Consider the following 26,153-nt stretch of genomic DNA (forward strand, 5'->3'; position numbering starts at 1 on the left):
CCACTATCCGTCAAGAGAAAAGTATACAAGAGCTGTATCTTACCAGTACTCACCTATGGGGCAGAAACGTGGAGGCTAACGGAAAGCACAGCACAGCACAGTGAGCCATGGAAAGGTAATTGATAGGTGTAACCTTAAGAGACCGGAAGCGGGGCGAGTGGGTGAGGGAATAAACACGTGTTAATAACATTCTAGTAGAAATCAAGAGGAAGAAATCGGCTTGGGCAGGGCATGTACTGCGAACGCAAGATAACCACTGGTCCTTAAGGGTAACGGAGTGGATTCCAAGAGAAGACAAGCGTAGCAGGGGGCTGCACAAGGGTTAGCGGGCGGATGAGATCAGGAAGTTTGCAGGCATAGGGTGGGCGCAGCTGGCAAAGGACCGGGTTGAGTGGAGAGACATGGGAGCGGCCTTTGCCCTGCAGTGCGTCTAGTCAGGCTGATGATGAAGATGAGTGAAAGCGCGCCTTTCATATATAACTGTTCCGAACCAGATATCGCCGCGCTACGTATAATCTGGCCTAGCAGGGCTAGGCCATCATAAATTTTCTTTATTCAGTGAGTATGAGAGGGGTTGATCACGTTGTTGGCCACGTGGTCGGTCACGTGGTGCGGAGCAGCTGCCGGCCCATTGGCGCGGTGGCTGGATGCATGGCTGGTCACGTGATGCGGTTTACAGAGGATGCACAGACCCGCGAAGCGCGCGCGGCGGCGGTTCTGGCGTGCCAGCTGTTCGTCGTGTGACGTCACTGCTCCTCGCGCATGCGCAGCACGGCTCTCCAGCAGCCACGCAACACTGCTGATCCTCGGCCAGTGTAGCTTGCTCTACAAAATCCCTGAAAGTGCAGGAACCACAGCGTTGGCCATGTGGTGGACAAGCGTTTGACTGGTAATAATCGTGACGTTTGTGGCAACATGTTGGAGATGAACTGGCTTTGTAGGTTCAAATATGAGGCGCGCTTACGGGGATGAAAACAAATCTTCACCAAATATGACAGGGAGCACGTTGTTCTCAAGAACAGCAGCTTCCAAAACTCCTGAAATAGGGCCGACGGTTACTTAAAGGTGGTGCCCCTCTGGGTACAGCCTCCAACAACGGCTCAGAGAGGCTCTGTCCAAAGAATCGTCATGCCAGTTGAAAGGAGAGCTTTGGAAATAATTGTGATTTTAGATCCAGAGTGCGGAAATGCGTCGCATTCACCTATTCCAGCGATAGAGGTGACGAAGAATGGGCGCTGTTGCTGCAAGCCTTCAATAGGAACGCGAGAACTGTGTAGAGCTGTCGGCTGATGTGCTGATGCATATGGGCTTGCAGCAAATGGCACGGTTGGTAAAGAGTGCTGGCCTTAAAACGGGCACTGGGTTGTTAGATGACCTAAATCTTTGCACTTATAGCAAACAGCAAGTTACAGGTCTTTTGCTACTACGGTACGCTGGTCCACCATATTGTGCAGCTATTGCGGCCTACTTTGCTTCTTGTTTGGGCGCAGGCAGAGTTCTGAATGCGTGGTCGTGTCTGGGTACGGGAAGAGGCCGAAGGGGTAGATTGCTGTTGAGAGCTCTGCGGCTGTTGGTCTAAAGACATGGGTGCTTGGGTCTTAGGCGAATAGATGTGCTGTAGCTTCCGCTGAGGCTTGCGAGGGACTGTGCTTGGATGTTGGTGAGCTTGGACGTGCTGCGCACATTTTTCTAAGCTGATGCACTTAGACATGCGGTTGCTCTTTGTAGAAGGTTGACTGGCTGCAATGGCGGCGACTATGAATTGTTTACGCAGGTCTTGAAGAAGATAGTCTATCGTTTATTAGCCGGTGAGCTTGAATGAGAAGCAGTTTACGAGTCGCAACTTTGCAAAGGCATGCTGGCATAAACTCTCAATAGCGCTTTAATTTGATTACACGCTCTTGTCATTCAATTAGTGAGGGCTCGGATGAAAATGTGTTCAACGACTTTCTTCATTGATTGCATGTTTTGAACGGATGACCGAAAGTCAAGTGCCAATTACGACCAGAACTTTTTAGTTTGCTGGAAGCTATGAGGCGAGTGATGGCGTCGTCCCATAAAGCTAGCTGTCGCACTCAATTGACTTCATCAAGCCAAGCGGTCCCGTCTTCTTTTGGTGATTCCTCAAAGTAATGGACGGATTAAGTAAGGTCCGGCAAAGTGGTGACCATTGCCGATGGCTGGAGAAAATGCTGCAGTGAAACCGTGAGAGCTTGAACGGTAGCTATGTTCAATGACAAATTCGCAGACGAAATTGACGGGTCCGGTATCTAAATTCGGCCTTCTCCGATGTCGGCGCTAATTCGCTGAATTAAGTTTTCTTTTGGGCCTGATGTGCCTAAGTAGCATCGCTCGAGATCGTCTCGCAAAAGCTCAACACTAAATCGCGCAATGTTGCAAAGTCTAATTCGTTCCAACTAATTCCAGGCGTGGCAATTTTTAAGGACGAATGTCCGAAGCATTGGGCTTGTTTGTTCGATCGAACACTGATGCGGGCTTATCGTAGTTCGAACATTCTAAACGGGGCTGGAGGCTTAGCTCCACTTCGAACGTCGTAATGACTGGATCGAAAGGCGTAGGCGAGTCGTAGACTCGAAAGACTTAAAGAAGAAGAACGCTTAGCTTACTCGGGCATATTAACAACGTCGGCAAAGTCGGAGGCTGTCGGGCGAGTGCAGCCTGGCAGGCTTGTACATTAGCGGAAAGCTGAAGCTCGTTGTCGTCGATAGAGACAGAAACAACTTTATTGCCATAGAGTGTCGCTATTCACAGCAGATGTGCTTGGTGTGGCCCCAGGAGTGGGCGACTTCCTGAGCCCACGAAACGAGTGCCAGTTGGATGGTCTTGTCTGGCCTTCTGAGCCGTTGGTTTCATCTCTCTTCCGAGGGAGGTGGCAGCAGGCTTCGAAGGGGCGGGTTTCCCGCGCAAGCCCAGGGGATATGCGCCTGGTTGGCGATTTCGCGTTGGTTACAATTTTGGCAGGCTGGATTATAATCTCCGTCTGTCGGCTGCGCCAGATGTGAGGCTTGTTGCGAGGACGAAGAATCAAGGACGACTTCGTAATAAAGCTATAAACATATTCATTGAGAGTTAGGTGCGGCAGCATGCCCGGAAACAACACATCACACAAGGCATCGGCGGAAGACTGCGAACGTATGACACGCCAGCAAGACAGGAGCTGCCACCTGTCGTGCGGCAAGCAAATGACGAGGACGCCAGCCAAAAATGTGCTATCTGATGGGAGCTGTTACAGGTGATCATATATCAACAGAATCCCAAGGCGCGTCTAGTTGCGTCATATACCATAGCTTTCGCTCTGTAACCAGGTTCAGCAGTAGTTAAGCCTCCGGTATTTTTTTTTGTTTTTAGGAAAGAAAATAGCGCAGTAGTAATCTCACGTGGTTGGTCACGTGGGGAGGAGCAGCTGCGTGCGGCGCGGTGCAGTGCCTGGTCACGCGGTTGGTCACGTGACCAGTCACGTCGTTGGTCAAGTGGTGTGGTTTCCAGGGCATGCGCACACCAGCGAGGTGCGCGCGGCGGCGGCGGCGGCTCCAGCGCCAGCTCTGCGCCGTGCGACGTAACTGCTCCTCGAACATGCGCAGCACGGCTCTCCAGGAGCCACGCGGAACTGCTCAGTCTCGGCCAGTGTAGCTTAAGCTACAAAATGGGCCGAAGTGGAGGGCTCTGGAATAATTTCGACCACCTGGGGATCAGCACAGCGCTCTGGGATAACACAGCACCCGAGCGCCTTTTTTGTTTTGCCTCGTTTGAAACGCGGGCGCCGCGGCCGGTTTCGAACTTGGGAACTCGGGCTGTGTAGCCCAGCGCCGAAGCAACTGTCCCAAAACGGTGATTGATTCCACATCTCAGAGTCATTGCCGGAAAACCTTCGCACGTGGGAATTGGTGTAGACAAATGATTAGTCCAGCAGTGACAGACTTTTGCAATGAAACGCGCTGCTTTACCCGCCATAGCCATGACCCGCTTCTGGGAAGGTAGGAGCGCCCCTTCTGTACCCTCATTATTGCGCCGTCTATTCCCATCATGTTCACGTCGCCGCTGAACGGCGCTCTTATCTACAGAAGGAATATTGAAGTGAAAAGTTTCACTACGCTAGGTAAAGCAGTCGTGGGGTAGGGCGGAAAATTACCTTCAACGACCTTCAATCGGGCTACCGGACGCGGCTTTGCTCTGTAACGTGGAGTGCGTTCCGCACACTGAATAGGCCACGCGCCCACCCTGCTACGCTGCAGGAGGCGGTTAATGGTTAATCGCGAGAGGTTGGTCACCCAATGAACGCTGGGCCTACTTCGCCGTGTGCGCTGTGTGCGCGCGTTTGGCTTCGGCGTACCTTGAACCACGCGACAGCTATGATGTCAGTCAGCCGACGCCGACACCGAGCGCTCGCCTCTGTTTCTATAGGCCGTCGGCGTTCATTGTGTTCATTGACGTTGGCGCTGACTATGATGAGTCTGATGATTTTCGAGGAAAGGAAGGGCGCATAACTGGCTCCCTGGGTCAGTGGACGCCTCAATCGCACTTTGAGGTACGTGAAGGTGGCGAGAGAGAGGTGTGGGGTGCATGCGTTACAGCTGACAACATTGTGGCCGACACGCGGCACTTCAGGAATAGGCCGCAGCGATCTTTTGGTGACCAGCCTCTCACGATTAACTATTAATTTAACTGCCACCTGCGAGGGTGGCAGGGCAGGCGCGCTGGCTATCCAGTGTGCGGAACGCACTCAACTTTACAGACGCCAAGCCGCGCCTACTTGCCCGATGCAGCACATCTTTCGCTCTCTAAACAAGTTCAGCAGTAGTTAAACTGCAGCTAACTTTTATCTTAACCTCCCAGACCACTACACTTTCCGTTTGGAGACGACAGCTCGTATGCCCTTATGAGTTTTGTGGCGCTCTGGAAAGTGGGGGGGGGGGGGGGGGGGGGGGGCGAGAGAAAGCGTCGGCAGACGAGACACGCTGGCCTCAAGCAGAACTAGCACTACCTTGTGATCTGGCCTTAAGAACGCAAGACCATATCTGGAAATAAGAAGTGTTCGCGGTCGCAATTTATATTTTAAACTTAAGAGCCCACGGGTAGAGTACACGGTAATTGATATTTTAAACAGCCCACCAGTAGAGTGCATGTTAAAGAACCAGAGGTGGTCGAAATTACCGGAGTCCTTCACTATGGCGTCCCCCATAGCCTGAGTCGCCTTGGGATTATAGACACCCAGAAACCAGAAAAGCCTGCCTTTCACTATTTTAGGCGGGCACTTGCGAATACCCGCAATTACTCTCCAGAATGGTGCTTTCTGAACCAAATAAACAGACTCGTGGCAGCGAGTGATAGATTTCATTTAGCGCTTGTAAACACATCTCCCTGCGCTGATCAAGAATTTAGGTCAGTTTAGATCAGTAGGTGTTTGGCTTTTCTGTCGGATTAAGCTTTGCAAGAAGCTCCATTGAGAGATATAGGTCGCCTGATGAGCGGGCGCACGTTGAGTGTGCCTCCGCAATGCAGTCCAGTGTTCTATTCTGCGGGCGGCGGAAAGAGCTAATAAGGTGCAGTTTTGGAACCGGAATGAGCAAACAGTATATGAAAGCTGTTTTGATATTGTGAGGACAATTTGAAACTACGGATATTTGCAAAAACAAGAAAACTAAGCCCATCCAGAAAGATCAGCGCATTGGTTTGGATTTGTGTTAGGATTTAAGATGGTTTTCTCGAGAAATATTGGCCAGTTGTTGGAAGCACGGCGCGTATCTCTGAAATCGTTTCCTAGGTATGTCTTGCCGTCAGCCTGAAGAGACCACCATTTTCCTGCTGCCGAAATGAATTTGCAAATATTGAGCCCAGCGTCGGCTTTCGTAGTTTCGTCGTTTCCGGTCACGCCGGATTTGTCGAAACACCTGTAGAGGATATGTCGACGAGGATTCATCGAAAAAAGTGGAGGAAACTTGACGGTGACGTAATACACATCCCGCACGCTCCCAAAGCGATGTTCAAGGACTCCTGTGAGATCAGTAGACAAAATGTCTGCGCGCTCTCAAGCTGAGCCTCTCGGTTTAGAGATAACTCGCCGGCCTTAGTGTCTATTGGGTAGAAGGTGTTCGTTCCTTTTTATCTTGCCTCTAACAAAATGTATGAAAGGCAAATTTCGCCATTTTTGTCGTTCGTTTCAGGATTTGCTATCTCTTGAGTCTCACGAGAAACATCGCTGTTCCGTAAAAACTGTTCACTTTACGAAAACCGGATTACCCCACTATCACCGGAGTAATCTTTGGAGCTATGTTTGCGCACGTTTAGGATGTGGCATACAGGTTAATTTCCTTCAGTATGCTTGATTTTGCTGCACCCAAACGTACATTCGCTGTTCTAGAACTGTGTATTGGCTGTCGGAAGCCGCCTATGATGTTCTTGCAGAGTGCATGGCACCACGATCCCGCTCGTCTTGTAGATGGTCAGTCGCTAAAACCAGGCTATAGAGCGATGCGCTTGACATGCCAAGGGTGCTTTTTCGGCGCCAATTTAGGTAGTTTGTAGCCGCGGTGCTGATCCTTTGTTTTGAGCTCACGATGCTCGAAAGTTAGTTTTTAATCATAAGTGGCCATGCGTGGAGAGAAACAGTGCAACAAGGTTTTAGCTCATCCGTTTTATTCATTTAATGCAGAAAATGAAAAAGCGTAACAGTGATATCCGGCGCATCCAGCAGTTGCTGCAGAAAAGAAAAGAAAAATGAACATTACATGCCGTACGGAGGTCTGATCAAAGCAGCAACTTACGTTTAGCTATGTTCAGGATAGGAACTCGTCACGGCAACTTACTATTTGAGCACGGCGGCGAACGTGCATTGTGAAGCCAGTGAGTGAACGACGCGAATCCTTTTCACTCGTTTTTTCTCACGAGGTAAAAGTAAAACGCTGTTTTGTGAGGACAAGCTAGGTGTCTATTAAATTCCTTCGACGATCGGCTCCTGCAGACGGCTTTTCTGTGCCTACGAGACCATGGGTTTTTGTCTGCATAATTTTCTTTTATCTTCAGCCCCGGTATTTCGCGCAGTGCAAAAAGATAATCTGAAATATCATTTTTATTTTGTGTAATCTATTGGGTGAATGATGCAGGTTTTCATCACCTTTTTAGGGTGGATTTTAATGCGCAGCTAAAATGTCGCTCAATATTTATTTTGTCATTTTCCCTTTAACAACAAAGACAAATAATGCTGCTGGGTGTTCCGTTGCTGCAACTTCAGAGCAGTGACGTCCTGCCACCACTCACGTTCACAACCGAACTGACATCTTCTGGCACATCGGCAAACTAAACTGTCAGCACGGCTTTGCATCGCTACTTTTGCCACGGAAGTAGAAGCTGTCGCATTTTTTGCACCAAGATGTGTGCGCCCATAATTCACTTGTTCCGCGGATCAAAAGTACTTATCTAGCTTAGCAGACTTGAATGATTTCATAGGCGTCACTCCCTGCCATAGTGGTATTGATGTGCCAAATTTTATGGAGCAGATTTCAAGCAGTATTTCTTGTAAAGGGTTTCTCGTCAGGTTGTGTTCTAGCTTCAACGCTCCAAATAAATTGTTGCCTCCTGAAGGAAACAAATCAGGAGAAAATTTGACCCTTTGCCCATGTAAATATAGCACAATGTGGACAGTTCTCAGCCCCCCAGAAGAGTTTTCATCATACTTGTTGAAGCGAAGTTTTCAGAGTGTAAATCAAGCTACCATTGATTATTTTTTTTTACAAAGAATAAAAAATGTCCTTGAAAGCAGTGCTTCGATGAGTGAAATTGTATTTGGGCTTAGAGTTTGCGTATATATTGCTTTCAAATTTCTGACAGCTTCCTAATTCTTAACTGTAATCCTGGATTCGAAACCACTTAGTGAATGGCATAAAAACAGTTTCTTTTAAGGAAAATTGAGCTTTAAACAAGCACTGCAGAGTTTTGTATTTTACAGCCCCTGTCGACGACTGCCGTCCTGACCCTGATTATGGCGGAAAATGTCCATACACACAAGGTAAGCTTTCGAGTGGGATACTCATACCTTATAAAAGACTTTCTGCTTATTACGCAAATAAATGCTATCCGGGGAACTAGTTTGTTTATAACAAAGAGCGAAATAGTAAGTTTAAGGGATACCATAGAAACACCTGCGATCAAATTACAAAATTTCGTTTATTGTAGCACAAGGTATCTTCAAGCTAACTAGAAAGTTATAAAAGCTTCAGGAACTAGACGTCAATAAGAAAGAAATATCCTTTAAAGATCTTGTTGTTCATTAGCAAAAGAAAGGAAAAGTGCTAAACGGCACGGTTTTTCCTGTTTGTTTTAAAACGCACAACAGTATTCAGGGGCTAAAAGGTCTCAATCTGGCATATATAATATACTAGCAGATATCAAACGGTAGAAATTGGCATGGGCTGGGCATGTATGAAGAAGGCAACATAAACGATTGTTTTTAAGGGGAATGTTGTAAATTTCAAGGACACGCAAGCGCAGCCGGGCCCCCAGAGAGTTGGGTGGGCAGATGCAATAAAGAAATTAGCCGGAGAAAGGTGGCTGGCAGAAACACCTGCTACGGTGCGGACCGCACCCAGGTTGTCCATCAGTTAAACAAGAATAGATTTTTGGCCGGCACCACACGATGTTACTGGACTTTGTTGGAGAGTCCAGTGTGTACCTATATTTTTAAGTAATACTTTATTCCAGCAGGCACACTGTCACAAAAAAAAAATGTATAGCATATGACTTAGTCCTGCAGGGGGCGTGGGAAGGCTCATGTTGATGACGTTAAATTTTTAAGCGTTAATCTTAGAAGAGTTCAGTATTGCAGAATTTTGTAGCGTAAGCTACACTGGCAGAGGCTGACCAGTTTCGCGTTCATCCTGGAGAGCCGTGCTGCGCATGCGCGAGGAGCAGTCACTTTACAAAAGTGAATAAGAAAAGCCCTGTGTCGAAGCTGGAAATCGAAGCAGGGCCTTTGGCGTTTGAGGCGGAGACGCTACCACTCCGTACCACTCCGTCACGACGGCTTTTTTTTCTTTGTTGCATAAAAATTGTGCCGAAAAGAAAAGTCTAAGCATGCTTACGCCACAAAACGCCAGGCCACCTTGTCCCTGTATGAACCCTTTTTCCAAAACATCAAATGTCTGGGAGGCACAAACATGCATCTAGGTAGGGGAGCCAGCTAGGCGGCTCTTGCAGGGCAGCGTATACTCCCCGCACCGAAGCGCGTTGTTCACGAAACAAAGATTTCGACGAACGTGGTGATTGGGCGTGGCGGTCCATCATGCGGCTCTTGCAGAGACTAAGTAGTCCCAGCAAAATAGATCATATGGCAGAGCACTGTTTTTCTCCGCTGGCGAAAAACGAATACTGTGGGGTGTGATGTCAATGTCCTCCTTAATTGTTCGTAGTAAAATGTCCCAGAATAAGGTAGCATCAATGCACAGAACAAAACAATCGTCAATTGTCTCTGGTGTATTGCACAGACGACAATTCACCGTCCATGGCGCAAGCATCTCCTTAGCCTGAAGCCATTCCTTCACAGGCAGCGTTGACGTGTGCAGCTTAAAATAGAATGTTTTCGCGGCAGAAGAAATGCACATTCGCCTAACACGTTTTAAAACAGTGGTGTCAAGGAACTCATGAAAAGGTTGCCGATACAATGGTACAGGGAACAAATACTCTGTAAGTGTCTGAGTGATTTTCCTTCTGGAGAGGCTATGCAGGTAGCTTAAAGAAAAATGCACAGTGAGGAATTTGAAGCTGTCAGACTCTTCCTTAATGAATCCCCATAAAGGCCCCTCACGAGTGTGTCCCGTCGGTGCGAATAGGAATGGCAAATGAGCACTAAGACGCCTAATAAGCACGGCCACTATAAAAAGGTGGTTTGAAGATTTGAAAAAGAAAAAAAAAACGCGAGACAAGCTGATGCACGAATAAGTGAACAAGGCCGATTCCACCAGACTAGAGAATGAAATAGGTGTCGCGACGCATGGGTTCTCATTGGGAACGCCATACGAATGTAGCAAATATTCTGTGCATCACTTGAACTTTTTTCCTCGCATAGTGGAGAACCTGCTGCACATAAGCAAGGTTTGCACATAGAAAAATGTTGCAGACTTTAGCCCGAGCAAACACTGATAGTTTCCTACCCATCCAAACCTAGGTTTGTCGCCTCATGGAGACTATCTGAGAATTCCAGTAGGCGCCACTGTGGCGAATTTGGTGAAGAGGAACCCCTAGGTAGTGAAAGAGCCCGCAGTCCCAGCTTATGTCACCGTAATGGCTTGGCGTTGTACCCCAAAAGCCCAACCAAAACCCCTTGGATTTATCGAGATTAAGAGCCGCACCCGATATCTCGCAAAACTGTTCAGTCAAATGCAATGCCTCAAGCACACTCTTTTTGTCAGAACAAAGAGGGCGACATCATCTGCATAGGCTAAAATCTTAATTTCACACTGCGCGAGGGAGAAGCCACCGATAGATGTGCAGTTAATAATACTGAGGCAAAGGGGTTAAAGATATAGGGCAAACAACACAGGCGATAACGGAAAGCCTTGGCGAAGAGATAATTTCAATGAAAGAGGTTTTGTTGGCTCTTGGTTAATAATTAGCTTTGTATAGGACTCCTTATAGTTATGTCCCTCAGCAAGACATCTCTAATAGTTGCATGCTCTGAGGCCGCAAACAAGAAATCTTGACGAACTTTATCACAGGACTTGGCAAGGTCAATCTGAATTAGAGCTACTGGTGCGATCTGATCTGATACTGTCTCCACTACAGAACGTGCAATATGAATATGGGTTTGGATGCTGTGGCCTCTGATACCGCGAACCTGATGCGTGCCTATTAAGTGAGCGACAACTAGCTGCTACGATTGCAAAGAACCTTTGCAAAAAGTTGGTAATCTACATTACAAAGGGCAATTGGACGATATCTCTTAACTGTTTTAAACCGATCAGAATCTGTGCTTTTTGTAATTAATATAGTATGCCCAGAATAGAAGGTGGGGGGCAAAAAACCAACATCGTAAGAAGCCTGGAAAACCTCCATCAAGACAGGCGCTAGGCAAGTGGAAAATGTTCTATAGAACTCGCTAGGAATGCCATCTGACACAGCAGATTTCTGAGCTTTAAGATCAGAAAACACAGCAGATTTCTGAGCTTTAAGATCAGAAATGGCAAATTTAATTCCGTCCAAAGTGATAGGCCCTTTCACTACAGCACGCTGCTAATCGTCAAGTCGGGGCAAGGCTTCGAATGAGTGACTGTAATCTGATGTCACGTTTGGGCCCACACAACCACCAAACAGCTTCCGATAATAGTCAGAGAAAGCCTCAATAATACCAGGACCATCGCTTTATGTGCAACCACCATACTGAATTTCTATTTTTTCTTTAGCTAGAGTAGTCTGCCTTTCATCACTCAGGACACGACGAGATGGTTGCTCATCCAGAAATCTACGGGTCCTATATCTTATCAAGGCCCCTTTGTATCTTTTGGCTTTAAATTGCTGAAGCTCTTCTGCTTTTACGGCAGTGATATCTTTTACATAGGCACCTGGGCTAATCCTCTCTAACTCATGTAGCTCAGCTAAAGTACGGCCGAGCTCTCGAAGGTGATGTCTCTTCAAAAGCGCCATTCTTGCTGAGGCTTCAATAACAATTTTTTTTCTTGTTTAAATAAGTCCTATTTTGCCAAAACTGAGAGGTTGCCGCGTGACCACATGTCCTTCAAGCAATTAGATACAGCACATTTGAAGATTTCATCTGAGAACAGGCAGCTATTCAGCTTCCACAGCTCTCATCGAGGATAGAGTAAGAGCCGAATGTACCTGCCTATCTGAAGAGACACCATGCAATGATAACGGAAGAATATGGGCCGCACCCAGTAACCAAAAAAGATGGATAACATGTCTCCTGAAACGGAAATCCTGTCGAGCATAGCATTAGAGGAGCACTGAAAATGGGTGAAATGGATGTTATGTCCCTTATCTTTCCCAACGTCCACCACGTTGTATTCTCATGCCAAATCAGTGAGTAAAGCAGCACTAAGGTCATACCGTTTACTTAACACTGCTCAGTCTCCATCCCGACAAAACGAATGAAATCACCCAACAGTATAATTTTACGATCCGTGGACAAATGGTCTACTAATGACCGGGAAAAAAAGCCTTCTATCACTCTGCTGTACAGGAGCATAAATACAAACAATTCGCCACTGTACACCCAAAATTGCGAGCTCATTGCATATAAGTCGCGCGTCATCATCTGTGCTATACAACACAGCAGTAATCCCCTAATCCGCAGTGTGTTGGACAGGAATAGCATGCGCCCGCCTGATAAGCCTCTCGAGTGACTAACGATGACATTGAATTCTGACAAAAAAGGCTCGACAGCAGCTTCAGTCTCCTGATCAGAAGACAGCTTGGTTTCCTGGATGGCTGCCACACTCACACCCCATTTGTTTAAAAGATGCCGTAACTGATGTTGCCTTCGACGATTACGCAAACCCCTAATGTTAAGGGTAGCGACCTGAAATGCTGTGACGCCCGGCATTTTTGGTGCTTGTCTTATTGAGGGCCATCCCCTGTACTGGAGCGGGCGGCCTGCAAATCGGCGGCCTGTAGGGCAGACATCGCCCGGCGTATTGAGGTGACCCTTCCCAATGCCACCACACCAGGTGCCCTCTGCACATCGCCATCGACACACACTTCATCATCTGCAGTATGCTTCAAAGGTGCGCTGTTGTCCATCGCCTCTTCTGAGACAGCCAAGGCTTCTGCCCATGACGCCGAGTGGGCCACGTCACTCACAACCACGCTGACAGCCGACGGGTCACCGAACACACTAGAAGCTGACACTTCAGGCAACACACTTATGCACTCCGGCGACGAAGGGCATCGCCGGCACAGAAGGCATGTGGCACATTCACTGGTTGAAGCGCCTCCACTGACTCTACAGCAGGGGCGTTCTGCTCTCGTGATCTTTGGGTGGCAGGTTGCACCTGAGCAGCAAGCACAGGATTAAAAGTAGCAGACCCGGGTCCGGTGGCTTTGGGTCTGGAGATGGGGATTCCTGTTTGTCCGTCCTTGCAGGCGTGCCCTTGCCGTTATTCGGTGCAGAAGCCTTTGGTCCATGTTCTGTTTGGAGCTCATGACACAGTTCACCCGACGCTTCCACAACACGACACATCCATAATGTGCTCTGACACCACTTCATCCTCATGTGCCCAGTTGCCTTGGCGTAACCTGTCAGTATAACTCATAACACAATTGTCTACTGTTTGCCCAAAGCGTCGGCACTGGGAGCATCCAGGCGTACGACACTGACGCTGTACATGGCCCACACAGTTACAACGAAGGCTCAGGGGAGGCCTGCCTGAGATCAGAACTAAAGCGTGTACCCCGAAAACGTTGAGCGTGTGAGGTATTGTACTTGCTTACACTCCATCCTCGAGCGTGAGCGAAATTTCACGGTTCGCTGTTTTCATGTGCTCCATTCCGGGGCACCTCCACTTCTCACGCTCGATAGCTTGTACAGTTCCAAAAGGCTCCAAAGCTTCCACAATCCTCCGGTGCTCCTTAAGCGCGGGAGCCAAAGAAGCTTAAGCTTCATGTTTTTGGTGTCCGGGTCAAACAGGATACATTTTAGACATTTGACGTGGAACTCTGCTTTGTCAATAAGCTTCTGTTTTGAGGAACTGCTCTCGCAGGTAACCATCCAAACGTGTCTCATTTGGTACTGGCCAATACACTGAATCTCACGGAGGTCCACAATCTGTGCAAGCGCGTCTCGGAAGTCGGGAGCACGGTATGGGCGACCCTTGAGGTCAGCATGCAGAAAACGGTGTTGAGTACAACATTACCGGTAGGTAGTCGAGGGAGGACAACTTTGTACGTGTCTGGGGCAACTTCAGATGTCGGGAGACCTCGGCCAACGGCCGATGCGCTGTTTCCAGCTACAAGCATTTCAACACACAACCGTTCTTCTTCTTCTTCCCCTTAGTAAACACAGCCGTTCAGAACGGCTTCCTCTTCCTCTTCACCACCACGACGACTCGATATTTAAGCGTGAATAAAGGCGCAAAATAAATAAGCGCAAGGTATCCGACATAAGGAAGTTTAATATGGAGAGAATCGAGCATGCACTGAAGAACGGAGACGGAGGTAGCCTAAAAGCGGTGAAGAGCAAACTAGACATAGGGAAAAACCAGATGTATGCATTAAGTGACAAGGAGGGCAATCTCATTAGCAATAAGGATAAGATAGTCAAAGTAGCCGAAGTAGCCGAATGTGGTGGAGCGCATATGGCAGGTTCTCTCAGATCATAAATAGCAGGTTACCAATATCCCTCAAGAGAAAAGTGCACAACAGCTGTATCCTACCGGTACTCACCTACGGGGCAGAAACGTGGAGGCTAACGAAAAGAGTTCAGCTTAAGTTAAGGATAGCACAGCCAGCCATGGAAAGGAAAATGATAGGTGTAACGTTAAGAGACCGGAAGAGGGCCGAGTGGATGAGGGAACAAACGCGTGTTAATAACATCCGAGTCGAAATCAAGAGGAAGAAATGGGCTTGAGCACGGCATGTACTGCGACGGCAAGATAACCGCTGGTCCTTAAGGGTAACGAAGTGGATTCCAAGGGAATGCAAGCGTAGCAGGGGGCGGCAGAAGGTTAGGTGAGCGAATGAGAATAGGAAGTTTGCAAGCATAGGGTGGGTGCCACTGGCAAAGGAAAGGGTTAATTGTAGAGACATGGGAGAGGCCTTTGCCCTGCAGTGGGTGTAGTTAGGCTAATGATGATGATGATGATGATGATAAGTGAATACGCACCTTTCATATATTAACTCTACCGATCGAGATGTCGTCGCGCTTACGCTACGTATATCCTTGCCTAGCAGGGCTAGGCCATCATCAATTTTTTTTTTCGCGTCCGTCTCATACTTATTCACCTTGCAATGGCGCAGGTTTTAATGCTCGCCGTGTCAAACGGGACGCGCAATCGTAAGACTCCGCAAGTGCTGCAAAGCCGCTATAGAATGATGTTATATTGGGTGGTCGCAAGGAGTGCAATATTTAATGAAATTACTGAAATTGCATAACAGTGCTCTTTTTTTCTTTGAGTTTTTTTACTGAGTGTTACGATGCATGCAGCATACAGCAATCTTTCCCAAAATTGCTTTTTTCCGTTAGGACTTTAGCAAGATGCCTCCATATAGTACTTCTGCATCACTGTCAGCAGGGAGAGGAACAATGAACTTCTTCATGCTTTGATGTTTCTCTTCACGCTGTCAGGGTCGACATTTTAAGCGTTTTCTCTCTTGTTGCGGTGCAAGCTGTTGTTGCCGGACGTTGGAGGCCTAGCTCATACGGGGGCATCACAAACGAGTATTCTCTGTTTAGGGCATTTGTCAGGCGCATTTAGGATGAATTCGGAAAACGACAATTATAGACAGTCTGAAACTCCTCGCAATTGTGTTGACATTTTTATTCACATCCCAAGAACTACTGGAGGCCGTTCGTGCTGTTATTTGGGCTCTTAGCATCGGGGTGTACTATTCTTCCGCGGAACATGGAAATTTAGAAATGCTCCTCTCAACTGAAAGCCCAACGCGGCAACCCACCAGGTTCCGAACGCTGCCGGCACCTACCAGATACGAATTATTGATGCAATATATCAACTGGACATTATCATTTTGTAACTTTTCAGCGATTATACAGCGTTAGCTGCTCTTAGATCTTTGCTAATCTTTCTGCCGTTGCCGGCGGTGTCCGCATGGAAAACGTCTAGTTTCCATCAAAAGAAATTCAACTTCCCCCAATGACGTCTGCTCCACCTACACTTCCCGCCTACAATGCGAGTGCCTCAGCAGTAGCCTATCAAAGAAGCCGCAGATTATGTGATCCGTTTGCGTACTTTCAGTCCAAAGCAACGTTTCTAAATGCTGTATAGCTGTGTCGTTCACATGAATGTTTCAAGCGCACACCACGTGCGGAAACAGCTTACACTCTAAAATTGGCACGTTCGTTTACCATCACAAGCAGTTTGGGCTTCTTGATTCCCTGCACAGAACTGGTTAAGGTCTTGTGGATCTATTGTTTGAAATATTGGAGGGGACACTTCAGCTCCGCATTAAGCGTGCGACGCGATAGAGCAATGTGTTACTTTCGTTATATGCAGAAACTGACTCTCTACTTTGCATTCACAATCTCTGCAGTCTTCATGCCACTCCTGGCGCACAGGTGCAGCGTTTAAACGATGCGGCAGTGCATTGCGATGGCAGGTGCTCGCAGCGGTTGGTCTTGTGCGAAAAAGGTTTCTTTTCGCGAGCCGCCAATAATTAATTCAACCGCCACGTACCATGGTGGGCAGTTTGCTCACTATCTGGTTCGGCAGGACGTCACGACGCCGCAAGGTCACGTGATCAAGGTGGCCCACCTGCCTCCTAGGCTGCTCGCTAGGGGCCGCCTGCAATAGCCATGCACGTGATTTTTCGCTCACAATGCCGACGCCGACAACGCCGACACCGGGTTTTTTTCGTAAACGGGGCTTTTACCGCTATCGCGTAAAAACGTTCTGCAGAAAAATCCAGTATTCACGCCTCCTCTCTAGTCTATTATAACTCGTAACGCCAAGGCCAAGGAACTTTCAGCACGGGCACGCCTCCAGCAGCAAGAATATACTCCGCCGTTGTAGACTTGTGGGGTGCAGCTGTTCTTCCATTTGAAATCTTGCACGCTCTGTATTTCTTTCTGTAGCCCTTTTCAATTCCTTCCCTTTGATCTGAAGCTAGCAATTTTCTTCTGCGCTACACTCTGTCATCGGGTGCTGCGAATACTTATTAAGAGGAAGGGGCGTTATTTGGGCCGAAGTAATGCCGCCTTTTTATAAACTGAGGGTTTTGATTGGGAGGAAACCTGAGGGCAGTAGCTAGAGTGGGGTGGATTTTGAGTAGAAAATTCAGGAAAAAACATATGCGCAGGCAGCGGAGGGGAAATTCGGGGAGTCCGGGCTTCCTGGTCCTAAAAAATCCGTCGGCAGTGCCTCTTGTTCACTGCTATACATCTCTACCGTTATCCATATCGCTGCTCAGGGGATACCTGGTTCATTTTTATACCCGCATAGGGAGCCATATACAGCTGCGATGGACTGGGAAGCTCTCTCCTCAGCCTCTTATTGCAGAAGACAGAGGACGCCGCTAAACCTTACATTTCTACAGCGGTATCGCTGCGTGAAGTTAGACCAGCTATGGCGCAGTGAAGACTGTCCATGCAGAAGATTCTGACGGCAGGCCCCTGTGTTTCGCTATACTATCGTATATACGGCCCTTTGTGCAATTATTCATGTACGATTTTTCACAGGGATACTGTGAACGAGCAGGGACAATAAACAGGAAGTATAGACTTCAGTGACTCATCGAAACAAGATCATGCGCCTCTACCCCGATCAGAAACGAAAGCACATGGAGATAAAAGCAATTATTTACCATAGGGGAAAAACTGCCTAAATAGATACTTTGATTTGCACTAAGATGCCCTCAAGCAACTTTCATATTGAACAATGGCTTCATGTGGGAGCCGATACAACGTCTTTATTTTATTCGGCTGCCTGTGTACACGATTTCCAGCAACCATAGTCCCTTAGGCGCAGATGTCTGCGTCATCATCATCATCATCAGTCTGACTACACCCACTGCAGGGCGAAGGCCTCTCCCATGTCTCTCCAATTAACCCTGTCCTTTACCAGCTGCATCCACCCTGTGCCAACAAACTTTTTATTATCATCCGCCTACCTAACCTTCTGCCGCCCCCTGCTACGCTTGCCCTTCTCTTGGAATCCACTCCGTTACAATTAAGGACCATCAGTTATCTTGCCTTCGCAATAAATGCCCTAGGCAAGCCTTTGAGTTCCCTAGCTCTTGATTTCGACTAGGAGGCCGTGATTTTTCTTTCCTTCCTTCAAGCAGCCATTCATGAAGCCAATTTTCCTAAAAATTATTTTATGCAAACATTAGCGTTTGCTTTTTACTTTTTCAGCGGCTACACTATTTATTTATTTATGTATTTTGTAAACTGTCAGCACAGTAAAGGCATGTAGAGCACCAGAGCGCAAGCGCGGTAGCCAGGACACATGCAGCTTCGCGTGACCTCATAACACCCGCAGCGCTTTTTAATGCCAAAGCATTACTTGGCTATGTTCGCGGTTTCATGTGCGCAGAAATTAGACGCAAGAAGTGTCGGCAGCGTTTGCGTCGTTAGAGGAAGAGTTAGGAGTAAAAGAATGCATGTCATACAGGATGATAAAATATCGATGCGCGTCAAACTTGTTTTATGTGGAGTAATTAGTTAATTATTAAGAGGCAAAAATTCGATTAGACGTCGAAATGGTCCTGGATGTCAAATAGTAGATGGGCGTGAAAACAGTAGTGGACATCAAAATTTTTGGAAAATACGCAATCAAGGCGGATGAAGGTTTGAAATAGAATAAAATATGATTATTGAACGATAATTACGCAAAAAGCTTCGGTTGATGCGCAGTAATTAGAGGCAAATAAAAACCATGGACGTTGATATATAGGGAGGACGCCAAAACAGCCTCTTATGAGTTTAGAACGAGAAAAAGAGGTTAGAAAAGAATAAACCAGGTTAGAAAGTGTTAATTGATTTAAAAGTAAAAAAGGAAATGATCAGTAATAGAAAAAATGCTGAAAAAAAGAAACGAATGACAGAAAATGCGCTTAGACTTCAAAAAAGAGAACCGATGAAAGGCGACGAGTGCGGAAGGGGCGTCAGTGCTCGCGCATTCTCCCAGTGCGGGTCGCCGCAGTGATCCCTAACCTTTTTTTTGTTTTGTTTTGACGGTATGGACTACTCACGGAAGAGCTCTGTATGTCGCTGCGGGCTCGTAGATAAAACTCTCGATGCGGAACAACTGAATGCATATACACTTCTGAGCGGTAGTAAGAATCAAAGCAGACCTTGCGCAACCATTAGTTTTTTTTTTTTCATTTCCGCAGTGTGCAAAAAAATTAAACCAGCCGAACTCTTTGTGCAGCCAGTCGTTTCAAAAGCACTGGTGCTGACAGGTTCTCTGTACGAATTGGTTAGCCTGCAGGCGACTTGAGGTCAACAAGATGCCTGACGGATTTGTATGATTTAATACACTTTTATTACTTTCCGTTCCCACAATGGTAGTTTGGCAAACCAAATAGGTTCTGTGCCAAAAAGCATATTCAAACTTCTATGAAGCGGAAGAATAATCTTGGAAATATAGCAGATTTGACAGCGGTGCGAGTACGGCGAATGTATGGTTGCCACCCCTACGGCTTAGTTAGAGTTCGATCATTATTGTCGTAATTCTAGCATCTGTTAGTTAAGAAGCAAACACGACGCAGGTGGGACCTGTGTGTTTTGGGGGAATAATGGGACATATTTTATTACTAGAGGCGCTCCAGGGTTTTAGTCTGCCCATTTTTTAAGCTAGTGTAAGCGCATCCCCTGTGAAATGATTTTGTAAGCGAAATCTAGAAATGCCTACATTGAATTTTACTAGTTAATTTTTAAGTCACTCGCAATACAAATGCTACAGGTTTCGAAGCCTAGGCGAAACGTGAATTGTCGCGATGTTCTAGAAGGACAGATATTTTCCACGAAAATATTATGGAGAAAAGTATTGGTACTGTTTATTTTTCTTAATCAGCCTTAAAAGAAAAACTCTTCACAGAAGGCACCCTCCAAAAGGAACAGATTTGACCAGTATGACGTTGTTATAAAAAAAGTTACGGCACAAGAAACTGAGGCTTGAAAGAAACCTTACCCCCGAACTCTGCGTAACAAGCGATCGAAATACACGAAAAAAATTCATGCATAATTATTCCTCTATTGAAATCCGCTCGAAAAACTTTATAAAAGGCCAACAAGTGTGACTGTTATTGGCGCACTCAAAATCAGCTGCTTTTAAAAAAATATTATTCTCAACTGACAGGCTACGGCAAAAGAGAATGTGAGTAGTTAGGCTTCGTTTACAAATAAAGCAAAAAAGATCACCCCTACTAAAATAAGTGTAAACATATAGTTTCGGAGAATGCTAAAATACAACGTAACTTGTCATAAATGAAAATGTGATGATTAGGAGGAGTTCCTTGAATCTTGCGCTATAAAAAAGGGATGCTATTTGGTAGTGTAAATGCTTGATGTGCCCTTGTTTTTTTGCAGCTTGCGACTGTTTGCCTCCAGAATCCGACGGTTATATTAGAGAGCAGCTTTTTTTTCTACTATCCCAAACTTAAAAAGTGCGTTTTGTCGTCTAATAGTCTGAAAGAAGGATGCAACAGTTTCAAAACGTTTGATGAGTGCCGGAAGAAGTGTGCGCAGAAATTGGGTGGCGCAAGACCTGGTCGAAAGCCCAAAGGAAGATATTGGTAAGCTTAAATGTTTGCCCATTGAAAATACAGGGTGCAGCTGGGAATCTAGGAAAAACTTATATGAAAAAATATCGCCCTTTTTACACAGATATCCTCGCGAGATCCACGAAGTCTTTTTTTTGCGCTGATATAGATAGCTGTGTTAATTATTTGTTACCTATCCAGATGAGACGTTTTTTTTCGTCGCAACCGGAAAAATTATTCCTTTTAAAGAAAGAAAATATGAATTTTATATGAACGCATAGTTTGCATCAAACTCACTGAAAATATTGTTGAAGAAATGCAGGATTATATTTTAATTTCTAACTATTCTAAATGCAGCAAAGCTCTTGCCGAGCATTATGCCTTTTGATTACAAGTGATTGGCGCAATAAACAGCAGGCGCACATTCTCACTAAAAACGTACCCTGGAATAAAATGTTAATGCTCTTCAAAACCAATATCAAAACGGTTAAAAAAATCAAGTGATATAGAGCTTCAGCCTCAAACAGTAAAATACGACACAAAGCATTTCATTTTACCTGACGCGAAATATCGCTTTGTTTTGTGAGCAAAAGCCACTCTCGAGGGCATGCGGTGTATGCATGTAGTAGTCTGAAGAGTTGCGGTCTACATCTGGTGTTAAGGCTAACAGTTCAGTTCGAAAATGCCAGAAGACAGAGTTCACAATGAAAGGATCCTGTTCATAGAGAAGGCGTCAGCTCTATGGGATGTACATTTAATATCGGAATCCAACCTATTTGAAGGCAGTTAGCTAAAATTGCGTGCACTTTAGAGTTAGGAAGAGTACGCCTGTCTCATATGAGCATATTGTGCAGCGCCAGGCCAAGATGCGCCGAACTGGTATAAACTAAACAAATCGCAGCACTGGCTTCGGATAAATGAGTGGAAAAAAAACTTGTCAAATTCGTTGTCATCTGATAGTTTTTCCTTGACTCCTACGATGGTGACTTAGCGCTACCTTAAAATTACGAAGTGCTTTATTTCCCTTTCTCTAGCATTTTAATGAAACCTGTCAAACCGGTTTGTTGCTGGGAGACTACGTCTGTAACAGTGACATGTCACCAGTCAGAAAACAGTGGAGTTGAGTTTATTGCTTTGTGGCTTAATGTTTATGCTTTATCTTTATTGCTAATGCTGTAATGTTTATGTTTTATGTTTTATGTTTAATGATTGATTGGTGATTTTTTATATTTTATAATTTTTATTGCTTCTTTCCTGGCAAGCAAGTTCACTGGTACTCTTCTGCGGATGCATAAACCTTGTCTCCCCATTCTTCGGAGCTTTTCATTAGCAATGTTTGTTTTATGCGAACTCGCAACGTCTAAAGGTTATTCAAGGGTTGGATTCCCAAACTTAGTCCGCTCTGCACAAGCGGACTGGGTAGTTTTGGAATAGTTCGCATTTCATGCTGCCCTGCTCTTTCAATCCATCTGTCCAAAAAAAAAAATCCCTCAGTGTTTTACCCTACTCTAAACCGTTGGCTGCGACGGTGATCTCCGTATCCTCGCGACTGCTTAGTGTTTTCAGATTCTTTACCTGTTTACCTTATGAAGCTATTGCGCAGCACATGCACATACAGAAGGTGCTTCCATGCTTCTGAATCGTTTGGAAGCGTTAACATTCTTGATAACGCTGCGTACGAGGATGCGCAGAATATTAGAATATTATGCAAAACATGTTAAGGAACGATATGAAATGGCAAGGAATGACTACAATAATTACAGATTCTCTTCCCATCTTTATCAAAGATGTAATTTTCCGTTTACGATATATTGTACAACATTTTTAGTTCGCATTCAATAATGCATGCGAACGTGCGTATCGTATTAAATTCGTTTCGTGTCTTACTTCTTCGTTTCGTCACCGTCGCATCTGCTACCATCCCCATCAATAGTACGATCTTCATTAGAGCGGCCTACGTTGTTTAGTCCATAGAAACACTTCCAGAACACCTTCCTATACTTGGAGAAACTACGCGCAGTCTTAAATGGTTAGTAATTTATTTCTTTGTGAACCTTCTGTTATTTTTCTCGATCTCCTTCACGCTGAGTGCAGAATATTTTGGGATAAAATGGCCACGAATGATCTACAGCCTACGTGGTGGACTACAATACTTGTGTTCCGGTAGAAGCCTGAAACGGACTAGTTTTCTTGCTCATTCAGGGTTTTCAGGCGAAAATCAGTAATAATGTGGAATTGCGGTATGGATTAATATTTTCGTTGGTTCTTAGAACGGTTTTTTAAAGCGAGTCTAGAAAACCTAGCTAAAACCATGTCCAAGGTAGAAAAATAAGAACTGGAGAATTGCGAAAGTACAGTGACTGTTAAGAGCAAAAAGGAGAACCAAAAGACTGCATTTCTTGTCATTGTTCTGAGTGCACTTTGCGTTTAGATTCATATTCGACAACAGTTGACAGGAACAAGACAGTATGATCTCAATTATAACACATTACCACGACAAAAGCTTCGGACAGTTGCAACTTTAAAACAACTTCTTGCGTGTGCTACGGGTATTTTGTAAGCCAAAGAGCTAAGCGGAGCTGGTCTTTTATAAATACTTTGTAATTAGCTCAAAGAAACTCATTGGTGATGAAGCTCTGGTCCCCAGATTGACGCTATGATCGATAAAAGAATGCTTTTTTTTTGCCAGCATAATGTAACTCCATAGCGATAATGTACATAACATAAAAAAACATGATAAAATAGGACGCACTGTTTCATTTCATGTGATGATCTCCACAGAGTTTCAGATCGCTCATATAAGAAAGAATACATCGGGAATATATGAAACACTAGGCGTGGCATCTGCTTGTGTTGCTACTGCAGAAAATGCACTAAGCATACGGCGGTGGTCAGCCACTGGAAAACAGGAATAGCAGCAAGAATGCGAAAGTATCTCGGCTGAAAGAAAATGCATTTGCTACAATGAGAAAAATTTCCTGCTTCGCTAAACTGACCCCTCTTCCACATCCCAATTCGGGGAAAAGAGAACTGTCACAGTTTGAGAGAAAGAAAGATCAAGCACATATGTGTTTCACATTCACAATTTCTCTAATTCGACAATTTTTCTGTTGCAGAGGGTTGGAGTATCATGGTTTCAAGCAACGCTGGAATATATTGCATGAATAAATTGTTATGAACTGCAGCGGAGACTATTTGTTTTAATTGTGCCAAGCTATTACTTAGCTGGCATTCTATATCTCCAAGTTGCAATGCCTGAATGCTGGTCTGCAATAAATATTCTTAATGAAATGAGTAAACATGGATTATCACGCATCTTTGCGCTGTCATATTGTACCTCTGGATGATCATTTATAAACGTTGCCACCGAGGAAACGAGAGGCTTTCTGGGAACATCGCAGCTCAAAGCTTCATCCATGAGCGGAGCGAAATTTCCTCCATATGTATAGTTTTTCACAAATCTGTATAAATTATTTTTGTTGCGTCAGGAAGAACTAATCAGGGTAGCTTCGACTTGTTTCCCTATTCGTTCAAGTTTTCTTAGACGTTCAGAACTCGTCGGAGCACATTGAAAGTAATTTTTGTTTGAGACCTTCTTTCTGGATGACCAATTATTTGCGGTGTTTTGATAGTAGAAGAAATTGATGTCCAGCTCTATGCCTGTCTGCATCGAAAATAACTGCATGCGCTGCAATTTATTTCCTGAAAGTAGTGGAATATCAGCTTCTGTTTACCTGATTACTTAAAGGCACCTAATGTATGGTACCTTTAATCTAATGGAATCAAGGTGCTGTAGCACTAACTTCACTTTTACTATCTTCTCAGCAAATAAACCACGCGCCAGCGAAAAACCGAAGTTGGAGGTAAAATAAACTTCAAAGCAGTGAAATAAGGGAAATTGGCTGACGATGTTTAGCTTGCTTCAACTTTAATCGTGGATGTTGAGGTTGTTTGACTGGAAATACTTGTCACCCTATTACGCACTACCTACCGACCAAGTGCGCATTGGATTGTTGGAATTACTTCAAAGCCTTTATAATTCATTGCATAGGAAACGCCATACGAAAACTATACCTTTGGCATTCTGAAACATACGAATGGCGATACATAGATAAAGCAGATACTTAGAGACAAGGCGGAAAGCCGCAATCTAGACATGTCCAATGGCTGAAACATTTCTGTTGAGTACACTCACGCAAAAATGCGCACTGAACTCGTGCACACGCACATTTGCGCTTGCGAAATTGTCTTGGCTGCAGCCCTTTTCGAGACACACGTCTCGATTGAAACGTGGTCAACAAAATGCACCATACTGACCAAAAGAAGAACCAAAACAGCGATGTTGAAGAACACTTGTGTGTGCCGGATTTCGATGCTTAGCACCTTAGAACCCGGGAAGGTGTGGCTGGGGAGAGGCAGCGGCCATGGCGTGCAATTCTGCGCCGCGAGACTTTACAGCTTTCCTGGCAGTCGCCCTGTATCGCGATGAACGCAATAGGCGCGCTTTGTCGCGGTGTGACTACCACTGACCTGGTGAATGCTCACGAATGAAATGTCAGGAATTATGAAAATGACAAGAACTATAATACTGCACAAGCACTTATGCTTAAAAAATGGCAGCAACGAAAAAAAACGAGAAAATGGCAAAAGAAAACAAGCAACTGTGAAAGAATAATAATGTAGAGAACAGGAACTTTAAAAACGAAAAAATTCAATTCAGGTTGCGGATATCGAATATCTACTTAGAGCTTGTGTAAGACAACTGAAAAAAGTTTCGGATATGCTACGTATTTCACCACACAACAACACTGCATTTCTCTGTAATGGGGTGTCCGGAATTGGTATTCCTGGGTGATGACTTTCAAAATATTATATTCAGATCAGCGGGAGGGTGGGGGGGGGGTGATTGCTATCATGGATAAGAGCAACTATCGTAGAAAATGTGAAAATATGATGCAATTGCAAAGAGTAATTGGCAAGCCACTGAGAGACAACGGAACCAAAGAACTCAAGCAAATATCCAAGATGATAAAATTCTTACGGCGAAATAGACAAGCGCACATACAGTTCCCTTTGGCCACTCAAACTGGTGATTAACGATTTTTTATTTGCTGCCTAAGGTTAGTAAACATCGAAAGAAGCATGGGGCACCTTATAATTTTCGGTTCATGCATCGCTACTGATAAGCTTTTCCTGTCACTGAGGTGTTGTGACAATGCACTTGTGCAACTGTGCAGAAGAATGGCAGCAGCCTGCGTGGTGGCTCAGTCACCTTCGACATCTCGTCCACCAGTGCCGCTTCTCAGTAATTGTTAAATGTAAGCCCCAACATGACTTCTGCATTCCGAATTTCTGGTTGTGTGCTCTGTCGTCTCGACAAGAAGACGAAACCAGCAAAGTGTTAGTGTGTGTACGCCGAGATGTAAAACACATACGTCAAGTTCTACAACCGCATAACACAAACCACAACATTGCCCTCATATTAATGCTAAAAGTACGAGTCTTCGCAATAATCAGCTCCTACATTCCACCAAGAGATGACATTGAGTTTGCCTACCTCTCTTTAGTGACCCAGTCTTGCACGGCTCCTCATATTATTGCTTTTGACTTCAATGCGCACAACCCTCCGTGGGAAAGTGCCGTAAGGACTAATAGAGGAAGAGGCCTGGCCGACTTTATGCATACTCAGGATTTTGTCGGTATAAAGGTCGGCTGCCCTACGTATCTGTGTTGAAAACCCTACAGCAGCTCTT

At 45.5% G+C, this 26,153-nt stretch overlaps 1 long non-coding RNA gene across 1 annotated transcript in view; it reads left to right on the plus strand.

Annotated features, from left to right (window-relative positions):
- The window catches only part of LOC144103977 (uncharacterized), a 35,564-nt gene extending 11,981 nt beyond the window's left edge, over positions 1-23,583 (plus strand). Inside the window, exons 2-3 of the long non-coding RNA XR_013308394.1 lie at positions 7,964-8,023; positions 20,228-23,583. This is a non-coding gene — a long non-coding RNA (uncharacterized LOC144103977). The remainder of the gene's footprint in view (positions 1-7,963; positions 8,024-20,227) is intronic.
- Positions 23,584-26,153: the final 2,570 nt, after the last annotated feature.

Source organism: Amblyomma americanum, chromosome 9 (genome assembly GCF_052857255.1).
Source record: "Amblyomma americanum isolate KBUSLIRL-KWMA chromosome 9, ASM5285725v1, whole genome shotgun sequence".
Lineage (NCBI taxonomy): Eukaryota > Metazoa > Arthropoda > Arachnida > Ixodida > Ixodidae > Amblyomma > Amblyomma americanum.